We start from the raw sequence: 24,342 nt of genomic DNA, 5'->3' as shown, positions 1-24,342 counted from the left end.
ATTGCATAGTTCCGTGCACAATTTTGTTTGGGATAAGTGTGCGTTGGCACACATCCATAGAATCCTATGGGGCCTTGGGTACACATTTTTTCACATGGAACATAATAGCACATGAACTGTGCTTTTTTTTGGACTATGCAAACTCCATGCTAGTGCGCACAAGTTTGCAAAAAAAAACCAAAACGCAGTAACATAGGTTTTGCCCTATCTTTCTGACACATAGAAAAATTATGTGTGAAAAAAAAGATAGAGCAAGTCCTATCTTTTCTTGTGCGTAGTATAAACATACGAGAATCCGGCTAGTGAAAACAAAAGCATTGAAATCAATGGTTTCAATTCATTCCGTTAAGGCTCAGTCACACGGGCATTTTAACGTGCAAATTTTTTGTGCGCAGAACGCAAATGCAGAAAAATTTGCATGATCGAAGTGGGTGGCAGGCAGAAAAAAACCCCACTTTGCTGCGTTTTTCCACACATAAACTGTACTGCCCGCAATCCCCTGTTGCGACTGTGACAGCTGCAGCAGGGAATTCCTTTAATGTGAAACCCCTGGATGCTGTCACATCCTGAGGTTTCACCTTTGGTCAACAGGGCCGGCGGCAGCTGCGGCAACCCCATTTACATACAGAGAACGTCATGATCCTCTGCTACAGCTGTGACAGCTGTGGCAGAGGATTTCTTCATCTCCGCAGGGAATTCCCTTGTCACTGGACACTATGACAGCCTTGATATATTTCAAGACAATGAGGCAGATTTACTTATACCGCCTAATAGCTATAATAGCTATTATAATAGCCTAATATTTTTTTAGACAAAGCTAGAAAAAAAACTGCCACAGACATCAACAGATACAATGCCAAATTGTTTCAAAGTAAAAATCTTTGTTTTATTAACCAAGCGTCTCGTTTCAACCCTGGAGGTTTTTTTTTTAAGGTTTATTTTTTGAGTGTTTTGTCTGGTTCTGAGCTCAAGGAAAGGATTTCCCAGTGACCTTGAAACGACTTGTAGCACCTTGTCTGGCACTTACCACTTCCTGTCTCTCACGTTGAAGTGCCTTCCATGTAATTTTGCACATCCTAACACATCTTAATTGAGTGAGAACAATTTTCATCTATACCATTTACATTCTGGTTTTGCCTCCTAGAATATATTACACCACATAGTGCTTCTTTGCTCTTCCTCCCATGTTCTCTTTTTCTGAGATTTCCTTCAATCAGTCTTAAAATATGCCAGATTTATCACAGTGACTCATGGCGGATAATAAATCTGGTGTATCTTTAGATACATCTGTCTAAGGTTGCTGTTATGTCCATGCAGGCTGCAGAACGACCTGCAAGAATGCAACCCATATATTTTAAACCATGCACCAATAGTGCTATCAGTTCTGACAGCGGCACTTAAATCCCCCGAACGATGATCGGGGGTCCCATACGGCCCCCCTGTGGGAAATCTAAAAAAGGGACTAGGAACATGCATACCTGAACGGACAGGAGAGAGAGAGATCTCATTTTATTATTAATGTTCTTGCTTACAAATATTACTTTTTGGTATGAGTCATAGATTTGAAGATATTAGGCATTTTTCAGGGCTTTGTGTGTTCCTGGTCTCCAAATGAATGGTATGTTGAATGTGAGTTGAGGCCTTACTTTCCTTGTCGCAGACTACTTGTTGTTCTTAGAGAAGGGACCATTTCTAAAAGGATAAAGGGAAAAACCCTACCAGATATCTTCCTTTCTGCTCTTTGGGTGGGGACTTGTGTGCAGAAAGCCCAGTCAATATTTAAATTTCAAGTGGTACACTTTGTATTGTTTTTTTTCAGTTTTGACTGAGTGAAAATTGATTCAGCTTCTTTGTCTCCCAAAGCAGCAGCTAGCATGAGTTCAAGGCATAAGCACAAGATTTTTTTGATCAGGTACGCATCTCATCAAATTACTGGTAGCAAGTTACCATCAAATTTTCAAGTGTTTGTTTTACAATATGCACCAAGTCTGGTCTCGTTCACATGAGCGTGTTTATGTGCGTACATAGGTGCGCACAAAGCCGCACATCTATTTAGAACCATTGGTTTCCTATGCTGTGTTCACATGTCCATGTTTTACAGGCATGCAAACACACTTACCTGCAAAACATAAGACATGCGTACAGGTATAGGTCTGTGCTACGTGTCAATATTCCCTGCGGGGAGTCCCCTTGTCACAGGCAGCGCTTGGCCATTCCTTGTGATAGGCTGAGCACTGTGACCAATCACAGGCAGTGCTCAGCTGAAATTCAATTATTGGCTGAGCGCTTCCTGTTATTGGCTGAGTGCTCAGCCAATCAGATACAGCCCTTTTAGCAGGCAGAGATTTTAAATCCATGCCGGCTGAAAGAACTTCACTACACTGCTAGGGACACAAGCGGCTAGATAGCACCTGAGCCCTGACAGCGGCGGAAAGGTGAGTAGATGTTTCTTTTATTTTTTACCCAAGCCAGGGATGATCTTCAGGGAAGGGCTTATATTTAAAGCCTTTCCCTGAAAATCACTGCAGGGGTTGCCAGCAGCCCATTGCTTTCCATGAAGGCAATGGGCATGAACCTGTGTTCACACGTGTTTTTGCATGTACCTTGGCACGCGGTTTTGTGCACACCTATGTACACTCATGTGAATGAGGCCTCAAACTGAGCATCAAAGGAGCTTCAAGACTTGCTATCCAAGAAGTATTAACTTTCTGAGAGAAATCTAAGATTCCAACAAGACACTTAAAAAATTGTGCTGCAAAGCTTGAAGAATAGAGATGAGCGAATGTACTCGGATAGGCACTACTCGTCCGAGTAATGTGCCTTTTCCGAGTACCTCCCCGCTCGTGCAGAAAGGTTCGGGAGCTGCCGCTGCTGACAGGTGAGTCGCAGCGGGGAGCGGGGCAGAGCGGGCGGGAGAGAAGGAGAGAAAGATCTCCCCTCCGTTCCTCCCCGCTCTCCCCTGCAGCTCCCCGCTCCGTGCCGGCACCCGAACCTTTCAGCACGAGCGGGGAGGTACTCGGATAAGGCACATTACTCGGACGAGTAGTGCCTATCCGAGTACGTTCGCTCATCTCTATTGAAGAACTTTATGAACAGTGGAGAAAACTGCAAAAAAAATGCTGCAGCCCAAAATCAAAAGGTGGAAGCCTTCAAGTCAACCCTTGATGACCTTTTCGATATTGCTCATCAGGATGCACTTATCAATACTACTGAAGTAGACAGGGTGTTTTTGTTACTACAGAGACAAAAAGGACATCCTGGCTGCATGGGAGGAGTTGACTTGAAATTTGTGCGAGCAGAAAAACGAAGAGAATAGAGCAAATCAGCGCAGATCGCATGATTGGAAAAATCATTACAAGTAGGTGTGTTTACTTTTTTTAAATATTTCCTTTTCACCTTCTTGATCTGTACTTTAGCTACAGGTATTTGATATATTTTTAATTGACTGTTGTTTTAATAGTGGGAAGATACTAATAGGTTATTTTTGTGGTTTTTATTTTCCAGGCGACAAAGAAGTAGACAGACTTTCTTTTAAGCAGCTCATCAGAAGACTAGGAGCTGACACAAAATGAATTTGAGGACATCCCAGGAACACATCAGGAAGAGGAGCCAAGTGCAAAGAAAATGAAGTACTCTCAAGGAAGTAAAGAAATTATCACCAAAATGTTGTCATTGTTGGATAGATGTACTATTACGGACAAGGACACAGTGCAAATTATATCAGCTACTGCAGAGGCGTTAGGTGAAAATGTAGACATTTTAGCCTTAAAGGGGTTGTCTCGAGGAAGCAGTGAATTTTTTTTTTGCCCAGTCCCCCTAATTAAGCATACATTACTAAGCCCCCCTGTAAATGACTTTTCTAGCTGGTTTGTACTTACAGTTCCAGCGTTTCAGCAACTTATAAAAATTTTCCCAAGATGGCCGCCGGCTCTTTTCCCTTCGCTTGCTGTAGCCCGACGTGCGCGCTCCCGAGACGCTACCAGCTGTGTCTCCCTGACAACCAGACGCCCCGCAGCCGCCGACCGGACCCCGGGATTGAACGCGGCCGACCACGGCACACAGTCACCCACCGCCAGGCAGCAGGTAACCGGCGCTAGGCCTTGGCCCCCCCCACGCTAGACCCCGGCTCCCCCGCGCTAGACCCGGCTCCCCCGCGCTAGACCCGGCTCCCCCGCGCTAGACCCCGGCTCCCCCGCGCTAGACCCGGCCCCCCCCGCGCTAGACCCGGCCCCCCCGCGCTAGACCCCGGCTCCCCCGCGCTAGACCCCGGCTCCCCCGCGCTAGACCCGGCTCCCCCGCGCTAGACCCCGGCTCCCCCGCGCTAGACCCGGCCCCCCCGCGCTAGACCCCGGCCCCCCCGCGCTAGACCCGGCCCCCCGCGCTAGACCCCGGCTCCCCCGAGCTAGACCCGGCTTCCCCGCGCTAGACCCGGCCCCCCCCCCGCGCTAGACCCCGGCCCCCCCGCGCTAGACCCTGACAACAGACGAAGGCTCCTCGGCCCAGCGGCAGTCCCCTCGGCCCAGCGGCAGTCCCCTCGGCCCAGCGGCAGTCCCCTCAAGACAGGTGAAGGTCCCGGGCCACAGCGGTAGGCCCCGGAGCCCAGTGGTAGGCCCCGGAGCCCAGCGGTAGGTTCCGGAGCCCAGCGCTAGGCTCCGGAGCTCAGCGCTAGGCTCCAGAGCCCAGCGCTAGGACACCCGGAGGGGCCCACGCCTGTTAGTGACACATCACCCCCGACCTATCACTTACCTGGACGGCGGGACGGCTGGGCGGCTTCTCGGGACGGCTGGACGGCTTCTCGGGACGGCTGGGCGGCTCCAGTTTCTGCACCTTCCTCTAACAGAGGATGGTACAGAATGGCAGCTCCAGCGCGCTCCCGAGAAGTGACAGCTCTTCTGCGCATGCGCAGAATAGCTGTAGCGGCTAGCAGGCTGAAGCGGCTCGTGCTGAGAGCAGAAGACTGCGCAAGCGCGTCTAAAAAAGCTAGCTGCCAGCGAATTTAGACGGAACCATGGAGACGAGGACGCTAGCAACGGAGCAGGTAAGTGAATAACTTCTGTATGGCTCATATTTAATGCACGATGTACATTACAAAGTGCATTAATATGCTATACAGAAGTGTATAACCCCACTTGATTTCGCGAGACAACCCCTTTAAGTAGGAGTACATTGCGACTTCCTAGACAACGTTTGACAGGGAATGGCCCAGCTAATTAAAAGTAGGTTTGAAAATTCTAATTTAGAGGCTGCTGTTTTACACTGGGATGGAAAATTGCTTCCAAATATTTTGAATAGCAAAAGTGTAGAGAAGCTAGCTCTTCTCATTAGCTGTGTGGAGGAAGATCAATTGATATGAGTACTTCAGCTTGAAAATAGTATGGGGATCATTCAAGCAAAAGCTGTATTCTCTGAAGTAGAAGAGTGGGGGGCAGTTTAAAAAATCAAGACGATGTGTTTTGTTACTACTGCTGTAAACACAGGTCATATCAGAGAAACATGTGTTCTGTTTAGAGATGAGCGAACACCAAAATGTTCGGGTGTTCGTTATTCGGAACGAACTTCCCGCGATGTTCGAGGGTTCGTTTCGAACAACGAACCCCATTGAAGTCAATGGGCGACCAGAGCATTTTTGTATTTCGCCGATGCTCGCTAAGGTTTTCATGTGTGAAAATCTGGGGAATTCAAGAAAGTGATGGGAATGACACAGAAACGGATAGGGCAGGCGAGGGGCTACATGTTGGGCTGCATCTCAAGTTCACAGGTCCCACTATTAAGCCACAATACCGGCAACAGTGGCCCCCCCCCCCCTCCCAACAACTTTTACTTCTGAAAAGCCCTCATTAGCATGGCATACCTTTGCTAAGCACCACACTAGCTACAACAAAGCACAATCACTGCCTGGATGACACTCTGCTGCCACTTCTCCTGGGTTACATGCTGACCAACCGCCCCCCCTCCCCCCCCCCCACAGCGCACACCAAAGTGTCCCTGCGCAGCCTTCAGCTGCCCTCATGCCACGCCACACTCATGTCTATTTAGAAGTGCGTCTGCCATGAGGAGGAACCGCAGGCACACACTGCAGAGGGTTGGCACGGCTAGGCAGCGACCCTCTTTAAAAGGGGCGGGGCGATAGCCCACAATGCTGTACAGAAGCAATGAGAAATACAATCCTGTGCCACCGCCATCAGGAGCTGCACACGTAGGCATAGCAATGGGGAACCTATGTGCCACACACTATTCATTCTGTCAAGGTGTCTGCATGCCCCAGTTAGACCGGGCTTTTTAATTCATAGACACAGGCAGGTACAACTCCCTATTGTGAAGTCCCTGTGGACCCACTGCCTGGGTGGGTGCCAGGAAGCCACCGGCGGTACATAGAAATATCCCATTGCATTGCCCAACACAGCTGAGGTTGTAATGTCGTGCGTAATACAGGTGGGCTTCGGCCCACACTGCATGCCCCAGTCAGACTGGGGTTCTTTAGAAGTGTACAGATGTATTAAAAACTCTGTGTGCACCTACAGCATGGGTGGCTCCCTGGAACCCACCGGCGGTACACAAAAATATCCCATTGCATTGCCCAACACAGCTGAGGTAGTAATGTCGTGCATAATGCAGGTGGGCTTCGGCCCACACTGCATGCCCCAGTCAGACTGGGGTTCTTTAGAAGTGGACACATGCAGGTTAAACTCCCTGTGGACCCACTGCCTGGGTGGGTGCCAGGAAGCCACCGGCGGTACATAGAAATATCCCATTGCATTGCCCAACACAGCTGAGGTTGTAATGTCGTGCGTAATACAGGTGGGCTTCGGCCCACACTGCATGCCCCAGTCAGACTGGGGTTCTTTAGAAGTGTACAGATGTATTAAAAACTCCGTGTGCACCTACAGCATGGGTGGCTCCCTGGAACCCACCGGCGGTACACAAAAATATCCCATTGCATTGCCCAACACAGCTGAGGTAGTAATGTCGTGCATAATGCAGGTGGGCTTCGGCCCACACTGCATGCCCCAGTCAGACTGGGGTTCTTTAGAAGTGGACACATGTAGGTTAAACTCCCTGTGGACCCACTGCCTGGGTGGGTGCCAGGAAGCCACCGGCGGTACATAGAAATATCCCATTGCATTGCCCAACACAGCTGAGGTAGTAATGTCGTGCGTAATACAGGTGGGCTTCGGCCCACACTGCATGCCCCAGTCTGACCGGGGTTCTTTAGAAGTGGACACATGTAGGTTACATTCCCTGTGGACCCACTGCCTGGGTGGGTGCCAGGAAGCCACCGGCGGTACACAATAATATCCCATTGCATTGCCCAACACAGCTGAGGTAACGTCAGCTGTAATGCAGGTGGGCTAAAAATTAATTTGATTACACTGTAGGCGAGGGCCCACAAAAATTGCTGTATCAACAGTACTAATGTACATCCCAAAAATTGGCCATGGCCAGCCAAGAGGGCAGGTGAAACCCATTAATCGCTTTGGTTAATGTGGCTTAAGTGGTAACTAGGCCTGGAGGCAGCCCAGTGTAACGAAAAATTGGTTAAAGTTAAAGTTCCAACGCTTTTAAGCGCATTGAAACATATAAAAATGGTTCAGAAAAATTATTTGAGTGAGCCTTGTGGCCCTAAAAAAATTTGCCCGTTCAGCGTGATTACGTGAGGTTTCAGGAGGAGGAGCAGGAGGAGGAGGAGGAATATTAGACACAGATTGATGAAGCAGAAATGTCCCCGTTTTGGATGGTGAGAGAGAACGTAGCTTCTATCCGCGGGTGCAGCCTACGTATTGCTTACGTATCGCTGCTGTCCGCTGGTGGAGAACAGAAGTCTGGGGAAATCCAGCCTTTGTTCATCTTGATGAGTGTTAGCCCGTCGGCACTGTCGGTTGACAAGCGGCTACGCTTATCTGTGATGATTCCCCCAGCCGCACTAAACACCCTTTCCGACAAGACGCTAGCCGCAGGACAAGCAAGCACCTCCAGGGCATACAGCGCGAGTTCAGGCCACGTGTCCAGCTTCGACACCCAGTAGTTGTAGGGGGCAGAGGCGTCACCAAGGATGGTCGTGCGATCCGCTACGTACTCCCTCACCATCCTTTTACAGTGCTCCCGCCGACTCAGCCGTGACTGGGGAGCGGTGACACAGTCTTGGTGGGGAGCCATAAAGCTGGCCAGGCCCTTAAAGACTGTTGCACTGCCTGGGATGTACATGCTGCTCGATCTACGCACATCCCCTGCTACCTTGCCCTCGGTACTGCGCCTTCTGCCACTAGCGCTGTCGGATGGGAATTTTACCATCAGCTTGTCCGCAAGGGTCCTGTGGTATAGCAACACTCTCGAACCCCTTTCCTCTTCGGGAATCAGAGTAGGCAGGTTCTCCTTATACCGTGGATCGAGCAGTGTGTACACCCAGTAATCCGTAGTGGCCAGAATGCGTGCAACGCGAGGGTCACGAGAAAGGCATCCTAACATGAAGTCAGCCATGTGTGCCAGGGTATCTGTACGCAACACATGGCTGTCCTCACTAGGAAGATCACTTTCAGGATCCTCCTCCTCCTCCTCCTCCTCCTCCTCCTCCTCCTCAGGCCATACACGCTGAAAGGATGACAGGCAATCAGCCGGTGTACCGTCAGCAGCGGCCCAAGCTGTCTCTTCCCCCTCCTCCTCATCCTCCTCATGCTCCTCCTCCTCCTCCTGTACGCGCTGAGAAATAGACAGGAGGGTGCCCTGACTATCCAGCGGCATACTGTCTTCCCCCGCCCCCGTTTCCGAGCGCAAAGCAGCTGCCTTTATGGTTTGCAGGGAATTTCTCAAGATGCATAGCAGAGGAATGGTGACGCTAATGATTGTAGCATCGCCGCTCACCACCTGGGTAGACTCCTCAAAATTACCAAGGACATGGCAGATGTCTGCCAACCAGGCCCACTCTTCTGAAAGGAATTGAGGAGGCTGACTCCCACTGCCCCGCCCATGTTGGAGTTGGTATTCGACTATAGCTCTACGTTGTTCATAGAGCCTGGCCAACATGTGGAGCGTAGAGTTCCACCATGTGGGCACGTCGCACAGCAGTCGGTGCACTGGCAGCTTAAAGTGATGTTGCAGGGTGCGCAGGGTGGCAGCGTCCGTGTGGGACTTGCGGAAATGTGCGCAGAGCCGGCGCGCCTTTACGAGCAGGTCTGACAAGCGTGGGTAGCTTTTCAGAAAGCGCTGAACCACCAAATTAAAGACGTGGGCCAGGCATGGCACGTGCGTGAGGCTGCCGAGCTGCAGAGCCGCCACCAGGTTACGGCCGTTGTCACACACGACCATGCCCGGTTGGAGGCTCAGCGGCGCAAGCCAGCGGTCGGTCTGCTCTGTCAGACCCTGCAGCAGTTCGTGGGCCGTGTGCCTCTTATCGCCTAAGCTGAGTAGTTTCAGCACAGCCTGCTGATGCTTGCCCACCGCTGTGCTGCCACACCGCGCGACACCGACTGCTGGCGACATGCTGCTGCTAACACATCTTGATTGCGAGACAGAGGAGGAGGAGGAGGAGGAGGAGGGTGCTTTAGTGGAGGAAGCATACACCTCCGCAGATACCAGCACCGAGCTGGGGCCCGCAATTCTGGGGGTGGGTAGGACGTGAGCGGTCCCAGGCTCTGACTCTGTCCCAGCTTCCACTAAATTCACCCAATGTGCCGTCAGGGAGATGTAGTGGCCCTGCCCGCCTGTGCTTGTCCACGTGTCCGTAGTTAAGTGGACCGTGGCAGTAACCGCGTTGGTGAGGGCGCGTACAATGTTGCGGGAGACGTGGTCGTGCAGGGCTGGGACGGCACATCGGGAAAAGTAGTGGCGACTGGGAACTGAGTAGCGCGGGGCCGCCGCCTCCATGATACTTTTGAAGGACTCCGTTTCCACAACCCTATACGGCAGCATCTCAAGGCTGATGAATTTTGCGATGCGGACGGTTAACGTTTGAGCGTGCGGGTGCGTGGCGGCGTACTTGCGCTTGCGCTCGAACACTTGCGCAAGCGACGGCTGGACGGTGCGCTGAACTACACTGCTGGATGGGGCCGAGGACAGCGGAGATGAGGGTGTGGGTGCAGGCCATGAGGCGGTAGTGCCTGTGTCCTGAGAGGGGGGTTGCATCTCAGTGGCAGGTTGGGGCACAGGGGGAGAGGCAGGGGTGCAAACCGGAGGCGCTGAACGGCCTTCGTCCCACCTTGTGGGGTGCTTGGCCATCATATGTCTGCGCATGGTGGTGGTGGTGAGGCTGTTGGTGTTGGCTCCCCGGCTGAGCTTTGCGCAACAAAGGTTGCACACCACTGTTCGTCGGTCGTCAGGCGTCTCTGTGAAAAACTGCCAGACCTTAGAGCACCTCGGCCTCTGCAGGGTGGCATGGCGCGAGGGGGCGCTTTGGGAAACACTTGGTGGATTATTCGGTCTGGCCCTGCCTCTACCCCTGGCCACCGCACTGCCTCTTGCAACCTGCCCTGCTGATGCCCTTGACTCCCCCTCTGAAGACCTGTCCTCCTGAGTAAGCGTTGCACACCAGGTGGGGTCAGTCACCTCATCGTCCTGCTGCTCTTCCTCCGAATCCTCTGTGCGCTGCTCCCTCGGACTTACTGCCCTTACTACTACCTCACTGCAAGACAACTGTGTCTGATCGTCATCGTCCTCCTCACCCACAGAAAGTTGTTGAGACAGTTGGCGGAAGTCCCCAGCCTCATCCCCCGGACCCCGGGAACTTTCGAATGGTTGGGCATCAGTGACTATAAACTCCTCTGGTGGGAGAGGAACCGCTGCTGCCCAATCTGAGCAGGGGCCCGAGAACAGTTCCTGGGAGTCTTCCCGCTCCTGAGCAGGTGTCATTGTAGTGGAGTGAGGAGGCTGGGAGGAAGGAGGAGCAGCAGACAGAGGATTCGGATTTGCAGCAGTGGACGGCGCAGAACTGCGTGTTGACGATAGGTTGCTCGAAGCACTTTCTGCCATCCAGGACAGGACCTGCTCACACTGCTCATTTTCTAATAACCGTCTCCCGCGTGGACCTATTAATTGGGCGATGAATGTGGGGACGCCAGAAACGTGCCTCTCTCCTAATCGCGCAGCAGTCGGCTGCGACACACCGGGATCAGGAGCTCGGCCTGTGCCCACACCCTGACTTGGCCCTCCGCGTCCTCGGCCGCGTCCACGTCCTCTAGGCCTACCCCTACCCCTCAGCATGCTGTATTACCAGTGATTTGATTTCACAGGTAGGAAATAAATTGGCGCAAGACTGCAGGCCAAATATAATTTTTTCCCTTTTTGGAAAACGAAAGGCCCCACTGCCTCTAGTGAATGAATAATCTAAGTTTAATAACTGTGCTGTGTCCCTGCTAATGTGTCACAGAACTTGAGGGTAGCAGAGTTATTATAACTCTGGCAGAGCAGGTATTTTTTTCCCAATTAAGGAAAGCAAATGGCGAAGCCAGCAGTAAAGCGTAGCTGGGTGCGTCTGATTTTTCAACGTTGTTCACGCAGCTCACACGTGTCCACAGCCCTTAGGACGGACAGAGGCTGGACAAATAGATTTGTTTTCAGTTTTTTTCAACCAAAAGGCAGCACTGCGTATATTCTATGAACATGAGAAGTTTAATAACTGTGCTGTGTCCCTGCTAATGTGTCACAGAACTTGAGGGTAGCAGAGTTATTATAACTCTGGCAGAGCAGGTATTTTTTTCCCAATTAAGGAAAGCAAATGGCGAAGCCAGCAGTAAAGCGTAGCTGGGTGCGTCTGATTTTTCAACGTTGTTCACGCAGCTCACACGTGTCCACAGCCCTTAGGACGGACAGAGGCTGGACAAATAGATTTGTTTTCAGTTTTTTTCAACCAAAAGGCAGCACTGCGTATATTCTATGAACATGAGAAGTTTAATAACTGTGCTGTGTCCCTGCTAATGTGTCACAGAACGTGAGGGTAGCAGAGTTATTATAACTCTGGCAGAGCAGGTATTTTTTTCCCAATTAAGGAAAGCAAATGGCGAAGCCAGCAGTAAAGCGTAGCTGGGTGCGTCTGATTTTTCAACGTTGTTCACGCAGCTCACACGTGTCCACAGCCCTTAGGACGGACAGAGGCTGGACAAATAGATTTGTTTTCAGTTTTTTTCAACCAAAAGGCAGCACTGCGTATATTCTATGAACATGAGAAGTTTAATAACTGTGCTGTTTTCCTGCTAATGTGTCACAGAACGTGAGGGTTGCAGAGTTATTAACTGTGGCAGAGCAGGTATTTTTTTTCCCAATTAAGGAAAGCAAATGGCAAAGCCAGGAGTAAAACGTAGCTGGCTGCGTCTGATTTTTACAGGTTGCACACGCAGCCGACACGTGTCCAGCGGCGTTAGGACGGACAGAGGCAGGACAAATAGAATTATTTTCCGTTTTTTGGCACCAAAAGGCAGCACTGCGTATATTCTATGAACATGAGAAGTTTAATAACTGTGCTGTTTTCCTGCTAATGTGTCACAGAACGTGAGGGTAGCAGAGTTATTAACTGTGGCAGAGCAGGTATTTTTTTTCCCAATTAAGGAAAGCAAATGGCAAAGCCAGGAGTAAAACGTAGCTGGCTGCGTCTGATTTTTACAGGTTGCACACGCAGCCGACACGTGTCCAGCGGCGTTAGGACGGACAGAGGCAGGACAAATAGAATTATTTTCCGTTTTTTGGCACCAAAAGGCCGCACTGCGTATATTCAATGAATAATAACTGTGTTGTGGCCCTGCCTATACAATTCTTTCCCTGCAGTATCAATGGAGGGTGCAATGCTCTGCAGAGGCGATTTTGAGAAGCAAAAAAAAATGCAGCACAGCTAACAGCAGCCTGGACAGTACTGCACACGGTTAAATATGGCCCTAGAAAGGACCGTTGAGGTTCTTGAAGGCTACACTCACTCCTAACACTCTCCCTGCCTATGCAGCACTTCTGTCCCTAATGCCGGGTGCAACGCTCTGCAGAGCCGATTTTGAGAAAAAAAAAATTTGCCACTGCTAACAGCAGCCAACACACAGCTATCAGTGGCCCTAATAAGGACCTTTGGGGGGTCTTGAAGCCTACACTAACTACCAATTCTTTCCCTACAGCAGCTCCGGTACAAACAGCACTGTCCCTCATCTAACTCACACGGCATCTGAGGCGAACCGCGGGAGGGGCCGACTTTTATGTTCGGGTGACACCTGATCTTCCCAGCCACTCACAGCAGGGGGGTGGTATAATGCTTGAACGTCACAGGGGGAAGTTGTAATGCCTTCCCTGTCTTTCAATTGGCCAGAAAAGCGCGCAAACGTCTCAGGGAAGGAAGTGAAAGTAACCCGAACACCGCATGGTGTTCGTTACGAATAACGAACATCCCGAACACCCTAATACTCGCACGAATATCAAGCTCGGAAGAACACGTTCGCTCATCTCTAGTTCTGTTAGATCACACGTTTCGGAAAAATCTCTTATACCTGGCATGTCGTCACCACATTTTCAAAGTATTGTTAAAGGCAGTGTTCGATTGCAAAATTGTCTCTACCACTGGCTCTCAACCAGATATTTTTAAACAGTTTCAAGCTAAGTGGCCTAAGACAGACAAAAGAAAATACAAAAGTGGTATTGAAGATAAATATATTAAAAACAAAAAAAATTAACCTGAAGCGATTTAAAGTTTTCTTGTAGATCAACTAAAACAGCAGCAGCCAGGGATGACTATAAAGAATTCATCATACTAGGTGGATGGCCAAAACCATTTATTCACTAAAAATGTATATTTTTAGGGATCAGTTTCCTTTAAATGATGTGGAAAAGAATAGAATAGGGCAAATTTGTTTATCATTAATATTTACATTAAAGCTTGGTTTAATGCCCCCAAGGCAACTATGGCCCCCAACCAAGATTTGCAATTGTTAAAATTGCTTATAGATGATAACATTGATAAAGAGTAGAGATGAGCGAGCACGCTCAGATAAAGCAGTTATTCGAGCGAGCATTGCTCTTCTCGAGTAACTGCTTACTGGTCCGAGCAGGCTCGGGGAAGGGGGGCGGCATGGGTGAGCGGGGGTCGGCGGGTGTTAGCGGGGGGGGGGGGGGGGTAGAGAGAGAGAGATCTCTCTCACTCTCACCCCCACTAACACCTGCTCACCACCGCCCCCCCCCTCCCCCCCCCCCTGGACCCGTAAGTTGGCCTGCTCGGACCAGCAAGTCAGTGCGAAGTCAGACGAGCATTTTTTTGCACGCTGTTCTTTTACAGCACTGTTAGTGTTCAGTGACAAGGGGACTCCCCGCAGGGATGAAGGAATCCTCTGCCACAGCTGTCACAGCCATCCTGTTGCTTTCAATGGGGTCGACGCTACTGCAAATATAAGCCCTTCACTGAGAATCATCCCTAGATGGTTTAAAAAAAAATACATTTCCTCTCCACCACTGTCGTTGCTTCTGCGTGTCTTGTCACTGGCTTCCCAGACACTTTTCTGCTCTTCTGAAGCTTGTTCACCTTACGGGATTTAAAAATCCCCATCTCCTGAAAGGGCTGTGTCTGATTGACTAAGCACTAAGCCAATCACAGGCAGCACTGAGCCATTCATTGAATTTATACCCTATATCCCTTTTGAGTGTGGCTAAAACTAAGGTTAGGATTAGAGATGAGCGAGCACCAAAATGCTCGGGTGCTCGTTACTCGGGACGAACTTTTCGCGATGCTCGAGGGTTCGTTTCGAGTAACGAACCCCATTGAAGTCAATGGGCGACCCGAGCATTTTTGTATTTCGCCGATGCTCGCTAAGGTTTTCATGTGTGAAAATCTGGGCAATTCAAGAAAGTGATGGGAACGACACAGCAACGGATAGGGCAGGCGAGGGGCTACATGTTGGGCTGCATCTCAAGTTCACAGGTCCCACTATTAAGCCACAATACCGGCAAGAGTGGGCCCCCCCCCCCCTCCCAACAACTTTTACTTCTGAAAAGCCCTCATTAGCATGGCATACCTTAGTTAAGTACCACACTACCTCCAACAAAGCACAATAACTGCCTGCATGACACTCCGCTGCCACTTCTCCTGGGTTACATGCTGCCCACCCCCCCCAAGACCCAGTGTCCACAGCGCACACCAAACTGTCCCTGCCCAGCCTTCAGCTGCCCTCATGCCACGCCACCCTCATGTCTATTTATAAGTGCGTCTGCCACAGGAAAAGCAGGCACACACTGCAGAGGGTTGGCACGGCTAGGCAGCGACCCTCTTTAAAAGGGGCGGGGCGATAGCCCACAATGCTGTACAGAAGCAATGAGAAATCCAATCCTGTGCCACCTCCATCTGGAGCTGCACACGTGGGCATAGCAATGGGGAACCTATGTGCCACACACTATTCATTCTGTCAAGGTGTCTGCACGCCCCAGTCAGACCGCGTTTTTTTATAATAGTCACAGGCAGGTACAACTCCGCAATGGGAATTCCGTGTGCATGGGTGGCTCCCTGGAACCCAACCGCTGTACATAAATGTATCCCATTGCATTGCCCATCACAGCTGAGGTAGTAATGTCGTGCTTAATGCAGGTGGGCTTCGGCCCACACTGCATACCCCAGTCAGACTGGGGTTCTTTACAAGTGGACAGATGTAGGTTAAACTCCGTGTGCACCTACAGCATGGGTGGGTGCCAGGAAGCCACCGGCGGTACATAAATATATCCCATTGCAGTGCCCTACTCAGCAGAGCTAACGTCAGATACAATACAGGTGGGCTTCGGCCCACACTGCATGCCCCAGTCAGACTGGGGTTCTTTAGAAGTGGACAGATGTAGGTTAAACTTTGTGTGCACCTACAGCATGGGTGGGTGCCAGGAAGCCACCGGCGGTACATAAATATATCCCATTGCATTGCCCAACACAGCTGAGGTAATGTCGTGCTTAATGCAGGTGGGCTTCGGCCCACACTGCATGCCCCAGTCTGACTGGGGTTCTTTAGAAGTGGACAGATGTAAGTTAAACTCCGTGTGCACCTACAGCATGGGTGGCTCCCTGGAACCCACCGGTGGTACATAAATATATCCCATTGCAGTGCCCTACTCAGCAGAGCTAACGTCAGATACAATACAGGTGGGCTTTGGCCCACACTGCATGCCCCAGTCAGACTGGTAATATGTACCTTAACAGTAACCTCGTTGGTGGTAATGTGGTGGTGACTGCGGACCTAGTAGCGCTGTTTTATGTAGTTGGTTTTCGGAATGTGGCCATGATTAAGTGGTCCGTGGCGGGGGGATGGTGGTGGTGCTCTCTTGTTGTGTCGTTAAAGGTGAAATTCTTGGACTGCCACCAGACGGACCAATGCAAAGGTATTTGCCAAGAATGTTTTCATTGTTGGAGGAGGAGGGGGATGTTTTGGAGGCACTATGTGTCCTCTCCACGTGTCCGTGGTTATATGCACCTTAACAGTAACAGCGTTGGTGGGAAATGGCCTCGCCGCCATCATGTCTTTGTGAAGCCTCTGTTTCCACACCCCAGTGACATACCATTAGCTGCGGTATAGGCAGAGCCCAGAATTATTAACATTTCAGCGGTAGTATTAGGGACAGGCCCCACTAACATATCACTAGCAGCAGTATAGGGGGAGCGCAGTCTTAGTTCCATTTCAGTAATAGTAGCACTCAAGACAGGCCCCAGTAACAATTCCGAAGCAGCAGTATAGGAGGAGCGCAGTCTTAGTTCCATTTCAGTAATAGTAGCACTCAAGACAAGCCCCAGTAACAATTCCCATTGCAGCAGTTTAGGGAGATAACAGTCTCTTTCACATTTCAGTAGCTGCAGTATAGACAAGGCCCCAGTTACATTTATGTAGCAAAAGTGTAGGCCAACCCCACACACCTTTCTGTACCATGAGTGCAGGCGAAGAACATAGAAATTACAATGATTACACTGTAGGTGAGGGCCCAAAAAAATTGGTGTAGCAACAGTACTAATGTACCTCATAAAAAATTGGCCATGCCCAACCAAGATGGCAGGTGAAACCCATTAATCGCTTTGGTTAATGTGGCTTAAGTGGTAACTAGGCCTGGAGGCAGCCCAGTGTAACGAAAAATTGGTTAAAGTTAAAGTTCCAACGCTTTTAAGCGCATTGAAACATATAAAAATGGTTCAGAAAAATTATTTGAGTGAGCCTTGTGGCCCTAAAAAAATTTGCCCGTTCAGCGTGATTACGTGAGGTTTCAGGAGGAGGAGCAGGAGGAGGAGGAGGAATATTAGACACAGATTGATGAAGCAGAAATGTCCCCGTTTTGGATGGTGAGAGAGAACGTAGCTTCTATCCGCGGGTGCAGCCTACGTATTGCTTACGTATCGCTGCTGTCCGCTGGTGGAGAACAGAAGTCTGGGGAAATCCAGCCTTTGTTCATCTTGATGAGTGTTAGCCCGTCGGCACTGTCGGTTGACAAGCGGCTACGCTTATCTGTGATGATTCCCCCAGCCGCACTAAACACCCTTGTGCACCTACAGCATGGGTGGCTCCCTGGAACCCACCGGCGGTACACAAAAATATCCCATTGCATTGCCCAACACAGCTGAGGTAGTAATGTCGTGCATAATGCAGGTGGGCTTCGGCCCACACTGCATGCCCCAGTCAGACTGGGGTTCTTTAGAAGTGGACACATGTAGGTTAAACTCCCTGTGGACCCACTGCCTGGGTGGGTGCCAGGAAGCCACCGGCGGTACATAGAAATATCCCATTGCATTGCCCAACACAGCTGAGGTTGTAATGTCGTGCGTAATACAGGTGGGCTTCGGCCCACACTGCATGCCCCAGTCAGACTGGGGTTCTTTAGAAGTGTACAGATGTATTAAAAACTCCGTGTGCACCTACAGCATGGGTGGCTCCCTGGAACCCACCGGCGGTACACAAAAATATCCCATTGCATTGCCCAACACAGCTGAGGTAGTAATGTCGTGCATAATGCAGGTGGGCTTCGGCCCACACTGCATGCCCCAGTCAGACTGGGGTTCTTTAGAAGTGGACACATGTAGGTTAAACTCCCTGTGGACCCACTGCCTGGGTGGGTGCCAGGAAGCCACCGGCGGTACATAGAAATATCCCATTGCATTGCCCAACACAGCTGAGGTAGTAATGTCGTGCGTAATACAGGTGGGCTTCGGCCCACACTGCATGCCCCAGTCTGACCGGGGTTCTTTAGAAGTGGACACATGTAGGTTACATTCCCTGTGGACCCACTGCCTGGGTGGGTGCCAGGAAGCCACCGGCGGTACACAATAATATCCCATTGCATTGCCCAACACAGCTGAGGTAACGTCAGCTGTAATGCAGGTGGGCTAAAAATTAATTTGATTACACTGTAGGCGAGGGCCCACAAAAACTGCTGTATCAACAGTACTAATGTACATCCCAAAAATTGGCCATGGCCAGCCAAGAGGGCAGGTGAAACCCATTAATCGCTTTGGTTAATGTGGCTTAAGTGGTAACTAGGCCTGGAGGCAGCCCAGTTTAACTAAAAATTGGTTCAAGTTAAAGTTTCAACGCTTTTAAGAGCATTGAAACATATAAAAATTGTTTAGAAAAATTAGATGAGTGAGCCTTGTGGCCCTAAGAAAAATTGCCCGTTCAGCGTGATTATGTGAGGTTTCAGGAGGAGGAGCAGGAGGAGGAGGAAGAATATTAGACACAGATTGATGAAGCAGAAATGTCACCGTTTTGGATGGTGATACAGAACGATGCTTCCATCCGCGGGTGCAGCCTACGTATTGCTTAGGTATCGCTGCTGTCCGCTGGTGGAGAAGAGAAGTCTGGGGAAATCCAGGCTTTGTTCATCTTGATGAGTGTAAGCCTGTCGGCACTGTCGGTTGACAGGCGTGTACGCTTATCTGTGATGATTTTCCCAGCCGCACTAAACACCCTCTCTGACAAGACGCTAGCCGCAGGACAAGCAAGCACCTCCAGGGCATACAGCGCGAGTTCAGGCCACGTGTCCAGCTTCGACACCCAGTAGTTGTAGGGGGCAGAGGTGTCACGGAGGACGGTCGTGCGATCGGCTACGTACTCCCTCACCATCCTTTTACAGTGCTCCCGCCGACTCAGCCTTGACTGGGGTGCGGTGACACAGTCTTGGTGGGGAGCCATAAAGCTGTCCAGGGCCTTAAAGAGTGTTGCACTGCCTGTGCTGAACATGCTGCTCGATCTCCGCACCTCCCCTGCTACCTGGCCCTCGGAACTGCGCCATCTGCCACTAGCGCTGTCGGATGGGAATTTGACCATCAGCTTGTCCGCAAGGGTCCTGTGGTATAGCAACACTCTCGAACCCCTTTCCACTTCGGGAATGAGAGTGGAAAGGTTCTCCTTATACCATGGGTCGAGCAGTGTGTACACCCAGTAATCCGTAGTGGCCAGAATGCGTGCAACGCGAGGGTCACGAGAAAGGCATCCTAACATGAAGTCAGCCATGTGTGCCAGGGTACCTGTACGCAACACATGGCTGTCTTCACTAGGAAGATCACTTTCAGGATCCTCCTCCTCCTCCTCCTCCTCCTCCTCCTCCTCCACCTCCTCCTCCTCAGGCCATACACGCTGAAAGGATGACAGGCAAGCAGCATGGGTACCGTCAGCAGTGGGCCAAGCTGTCTCTTCCCCCTCTTCCTCATCCTCCTCATGCTCCTCCTCCTCCTCCTCAATGCGCTGAGATATAGACAGGAGGGTGCTCTGACTATCCAGCGACATACTGTCTTCCCCCGCCTCCGTTTCTGAGCGCAAAGCATTTGCCTTTATGCTTTGCAAGGAACTTCTCAAGAGGCATAGCAGAGGAATGGTGACGCTAATGATTGCAGCATCGCCGCTCACCACCTGGGTAGACTCCTCAAACTTTCCAAGGACCTGGCAGATGTCTGCCAACCAGGCCCACTCTTCTGAAAATAATTGAGGAGGCTGACTCCCACTGCGCCGCCCATGTTGGAGTTGGTATTCCACTATAGCTCTACGCTGCTCATAGAGCCTGGCCAACATGTGGAGCGTAGAGTTCCACCGTGTGGGCACGTCGCACAGCAGTCGGTGCACTGGCAGATTAAACCGATGTTGCAGGGTGCGCAGGGTGGCAGCGTCCGTGTGGGACTTGCGGAAATGTGCGCAGAGCCGGCGCACCTTTACGAGCAGGTCTGACAAGCGTGGGTAGCTTTTCAGAAAGCGCTGAACCACCAAATTAAAGACGTGGGCCAGGCATGGCACGTGCGTGAGGCTGCCGAGCTGCAGAGCCGCCACCAGGTTACGGCCGTTGTCACACACGACCATGCCCGGTTGGAGGCTCAGCGGCGCAAGCCAACGGTCGGTCTGCTCTGTTAGACCCCGCAGCAGTTCGTGGGCCGTGTGCTTCTTATCTCCTAAGCTGAGTAGTTTCAGCACGGCCTGCTGACGCTTGCCCACCGCTGTGCTGCCACGCCGCGCGACACCGACTGCTGGAGACGTCCTGCTGCTGCTGACAAATCTAGATTGCGAGGCAGAGGTTGAGGAGGAGGAGGAGGAGGGGGGTGCTTTAGTGGAGGAAGCATACACCGCCGAACATACCACCACCGAGCTGGGGCCCGCAATTCTGGGGGTGGGTAGGACGTGAGCGGTCCCAGGCTCTGACTCTGTCCCAGCCTCCACTAAATTCACCCAATGTGCCGTCAGGGAGATATAGTGGCCCTGCCCGCCTGTGCTTGTCCACGTGTCCGTTGTTAAGTGGACCTTGGCACTAACCGCATTGGTGAGGGCGCGTACAATGTAGCGGGAGACATGGTCGTGCAGGGCTGGGATGGCACATCGGGAAAAGTAGTGGCGACTGGGAACTGAGTAGCGCGGGGCCGCCGCCGCCATCATACTTTTGAAGGACTCCGTTTCCACAACCCTATACGGCAGCATCTCCAGGCTGATAAATTTGGCTATGTGGACGGTTAACGCTTGAGTGTGCGGGTGCGTGGCGGCGTACTTGCGCTTGCGCTCAAACACTTGCGCTAGCGACGGCTGGACGGTGCGGTGCGAGACATTGGTGGATGGGGCTGAGGACAGCGGAGGTGAGGGTGTGGGTGCAGGCCAGGAGACGGTAGTGCCTGTGTCCTGAGAGGGGTGTTGGATCTCAGTGGCAGGTTGGGGCACAGGGGGAGAGGCAGCGGTGCAAACCGGAGGCGGTGAACGGCCTTCGTCCCACCTTGTGGGGTGCTTGGCCATCATATGTCTGCGCATGCTGGTGGTGGTGAGGCTGTTGGTGGTGGCTCCCCGGCTGATCTTGGCGCGACAAAGGTTGCACACCACTGTTCGTCGGTCGTTAGGCGTCTCTGTGAAAAACTGCCAGACCTTAGAGCACCTTGGCCTCTGCAGGGTGGCATGGCGCGAGGGTGCGCTTTGGGAAACAGTTGGTGGATTATTCGGTCTGGCCCTGCCTCTACCCCTGGAGACCGCACTGCCTCTTGCAACCTGCCCTGCTGCTGCCCTTGCCTCCCCCTCTGAAGACCTGTCCTGAGTAGGCGTTGCACACCAGGTGGGGTCAGTCACCTCATCGTCCTGCTGCTCTTCCTCCGAATCCTCTGTGCGCTCCTCCCTCGCACTTACTGCCCTTACTACTACCTCACTGCAAGACAACTGTGTCTCATCGTCATCGTCCTCCTCACCCACTGAAAGGTCTTGAGACAGTTGCCGGAAGTCCCCAGCCTCATCCCCCGGACCCCGGGAACTTTCCAATGGTTGGGCATCAGTGACGATAAACTCCTCTGGTGGGAGAGGAACCACTGCTGCCCAATCTGAGCAGGGGCCCGAGAACAGTTCCTGGGAGTCTTCCCGCTCCTGAGCATGTGTCATTGTAGTGGAGTGAGGAGGCTGGGAGGAAGGAGGAGCAGCAGCCAGAGGATTCGGATTTGCAGCACTGGACGGCGCAGGACTGTGGGTGGATGATAGCTTGCTCGAAGCACTTTCTGCCATCCATGACAGGACCTGCTCACACTGCTCATTTTCTAATAAAGGTCTCCCGCGTGGACCCATTAATTGGGCGATGAATGTGGGGACGCCAGAAACGTGCCTCTCTCCTAATCGCGCAGCAGTCGGCTGCGATACACCTTGATCAGGAGCTCGGCCTGTGCCCACACCCTCACTTGGGCCTACCCGTCCTCGGCCACGTCCACGTCCTCTAGGCCTACCCCTACCCCTCAGCATGCTGTATTACCAGTGATTTCCCAGCCAGGAAATAAATTGGCGCAAGCCTGCAGGCCAAATAGAATGTTTCCCTTTTTTTTTAAAGGGAAGGCCCACTGACTATATTCAATCAGATAAGAAATGTGTTCCACAGAACTGCAGTGTTATATGAAGTGCAGCAGAGCGGTGATTTTTCCCAGCCAGGAAATAAATTGGCGCAAGCCTGCTGTTAAACGTAGCTGGCTGCGTATGATTTCTTTACGTTCTCCACCCACCACACACGTACCCAGAACGCTGAGGACTGTCAGAGGCAGGCCAAATAGAATGTTTCCCTTTTTTTTTTAAAGGGAAGGCCCACTGACTATATTCAATCAGATAAGAAATGTGTTCCACAGAACTGCAGTGTTATATGAAGTGCAGCAGAGCGGGGATTTTTCCCAGCCAGGAAATAAATTGGCGCAAGCCTGCTGTTAAACGTAGCTGGCTGCGTATGATTTCTTTACGTTCTCCACCCACCACACACGTACCCAGAACGCTGAGGACTGTCAGAGGCAGGCCAAATAGAATGTTTCCCTTTTTTTTTTTAAAGGGAAGGCCCACTGACTATATTCAATCAGATAAGAAATGTGTTCCACAGAACTGCAGTGTTATATGAAGTGCAGCAGAGCGGTGATTTTTCCCAGGCAGGAAATAAATTGGCGCAAGCCTGCTGTTAAACGTAGCTGGCTGCGTATGATTTCTTTACGTTCTCCACCCTCCACACACGTACCCAGAACGCTGAGGACTGTCAGAGGCAGGCCAAATAGAATGTTTCCCTTTTTTTTTTAAAGGGAAGGCCCACTGACTATATTCAATCAGATAAGAAATGTGTTCCACAGAACTGCAGTGTTATATGAAGTGCAGCAGAGCGGTGATTTTTCCCAGCCAGGAAATAAATTGGCGCAAGCCTGCTGTTAAACGTAGCTGGCTGCGTATGATTTCTTTACGTTCTCCACCCACCACACACGTACCCAGAACGCTGAGGACTGTCAGAGGCAGGCCAAATAGAATGTTTCCCTTTTTTTTTTTAAAGAAAAGGCCCACTGACTATATTCAATCAATAATATATGTCTTCTGGCCCTGCCTACACAATTCTGTCCCTGTAGTATTACTGCAGGGCGCAATGCTCTGCACAGCCGATTTTGAAAAAAAATAAATATGCAACACTGCTAACAGCAGCCTGCACAGTACTGCACACGGTTAAATGTGGCCCTAAGAAGGACCGTTGGGGTTCTTGAAGCCTACACTCACTCCTAACACTCTCCCTGCCTAACCACCACTTCTGTCCCTGTAGTAGTACTGCAGGGCGCAATGCTCTGCACAGCCGATTTTGAAAAAAAAATAATTGCGCAACACTGCTAACAGCAGCCTCCACAGTACTGCACACGGATAGATGTGGCCCTAAGAAGGACCGTTGGGGTTCTTGAAGCCTACACTCACTCCTAACACTCTCCCTACTGCAGCTCCAACACAACAGCACTTTCCCTCAGCTAACTCACAACGCATCTGAGGCGAGCCGCGGGAGGGGCCGATTTTTATACTCGGGTGACATCTGATCTCGCCAGCCACTCACAGCAGGGGGGTGGTATAGGGCTTGAACGTCGCAGGGGGAAGTTGTAATGCCTTCCCTGTCTTTCAATTGGCCAGAAAAGCGTGCTAACGTCTCAGAGATGAAAGTGAAAGTAACCCGAACACCGCGTGGTGCTTGTTAAGAGTAACGAGCATCCCGAACACCCTAATATTCGCCTGAGCATCAAGCTCGGACGAGTACGTTCGCTCATCTCTAGTTAGGATGTATATACAACAGGATTTACTTACATCTAAACCCCGTAAAAAAACCTCTTGATAGAATATCCTTTGTCTCTACATATAACAACTTGAGCCATAAGGTATTTGCGATGATAAGGAAACATTGACCATTTCTAGCAGATTGTGATTTAAATGTACCAGAATTCAAGAAGTTTCCTATGATAGCATATAGAAGGAAACCGAATATTGGCAATAGAGTGGTATGACCACTGTTCGATAATGGGAGTAGGTCTGCACAATCGGTTTTCCCTTTCTTGGGTGCTCCTGCTGCAGCAGTCTCCTCAAAGGAGATTGTTTCAGGCATCCATTACGTGGTAATAAGTATTTCATTAAGGAGCCATACTCTTGTGCTTCCAGCTTTGTGGTGTAT

At 51.0% G+C, this 24,342-nt stretch overlaps 1 protein-coding gene across 4 annotated transcripts in view; it reads right to left on the bottom strand.

Moving 5' to 3' along the window:
* The window catches only part of LOC136621574 (complement factor H-like), a 1,208,893-nt gene that overhangs the window by 842,129 nt on the left and 342,422 nt on the right, over positions 1 to 24,342 (bottom strand). The window lies entirely within an intron of this gene.

The sequence above is a fragment of the Eleutherodactylus coqui genome, chromosome 3 (genome assembly GCF_035609145.1).
Source record: "Eleutherodactylus coqui strain aEleCoq1 chromosome 3, aEleCoq1.hap1, whole genome shotgun sequence".
Taxonomy (NCBI): Eukaryota; Metazoa; Chordata; class Amphibia; order Anura; family Eleutherodactylidae; genus Eleutherodactylus; species Eleutherodactylus coqui.
The sequence above is the reverse complement of the archived record's forward strand: the minus strand, read 5'-3'. Positions and strand labels throughout refer to the sequence as shown.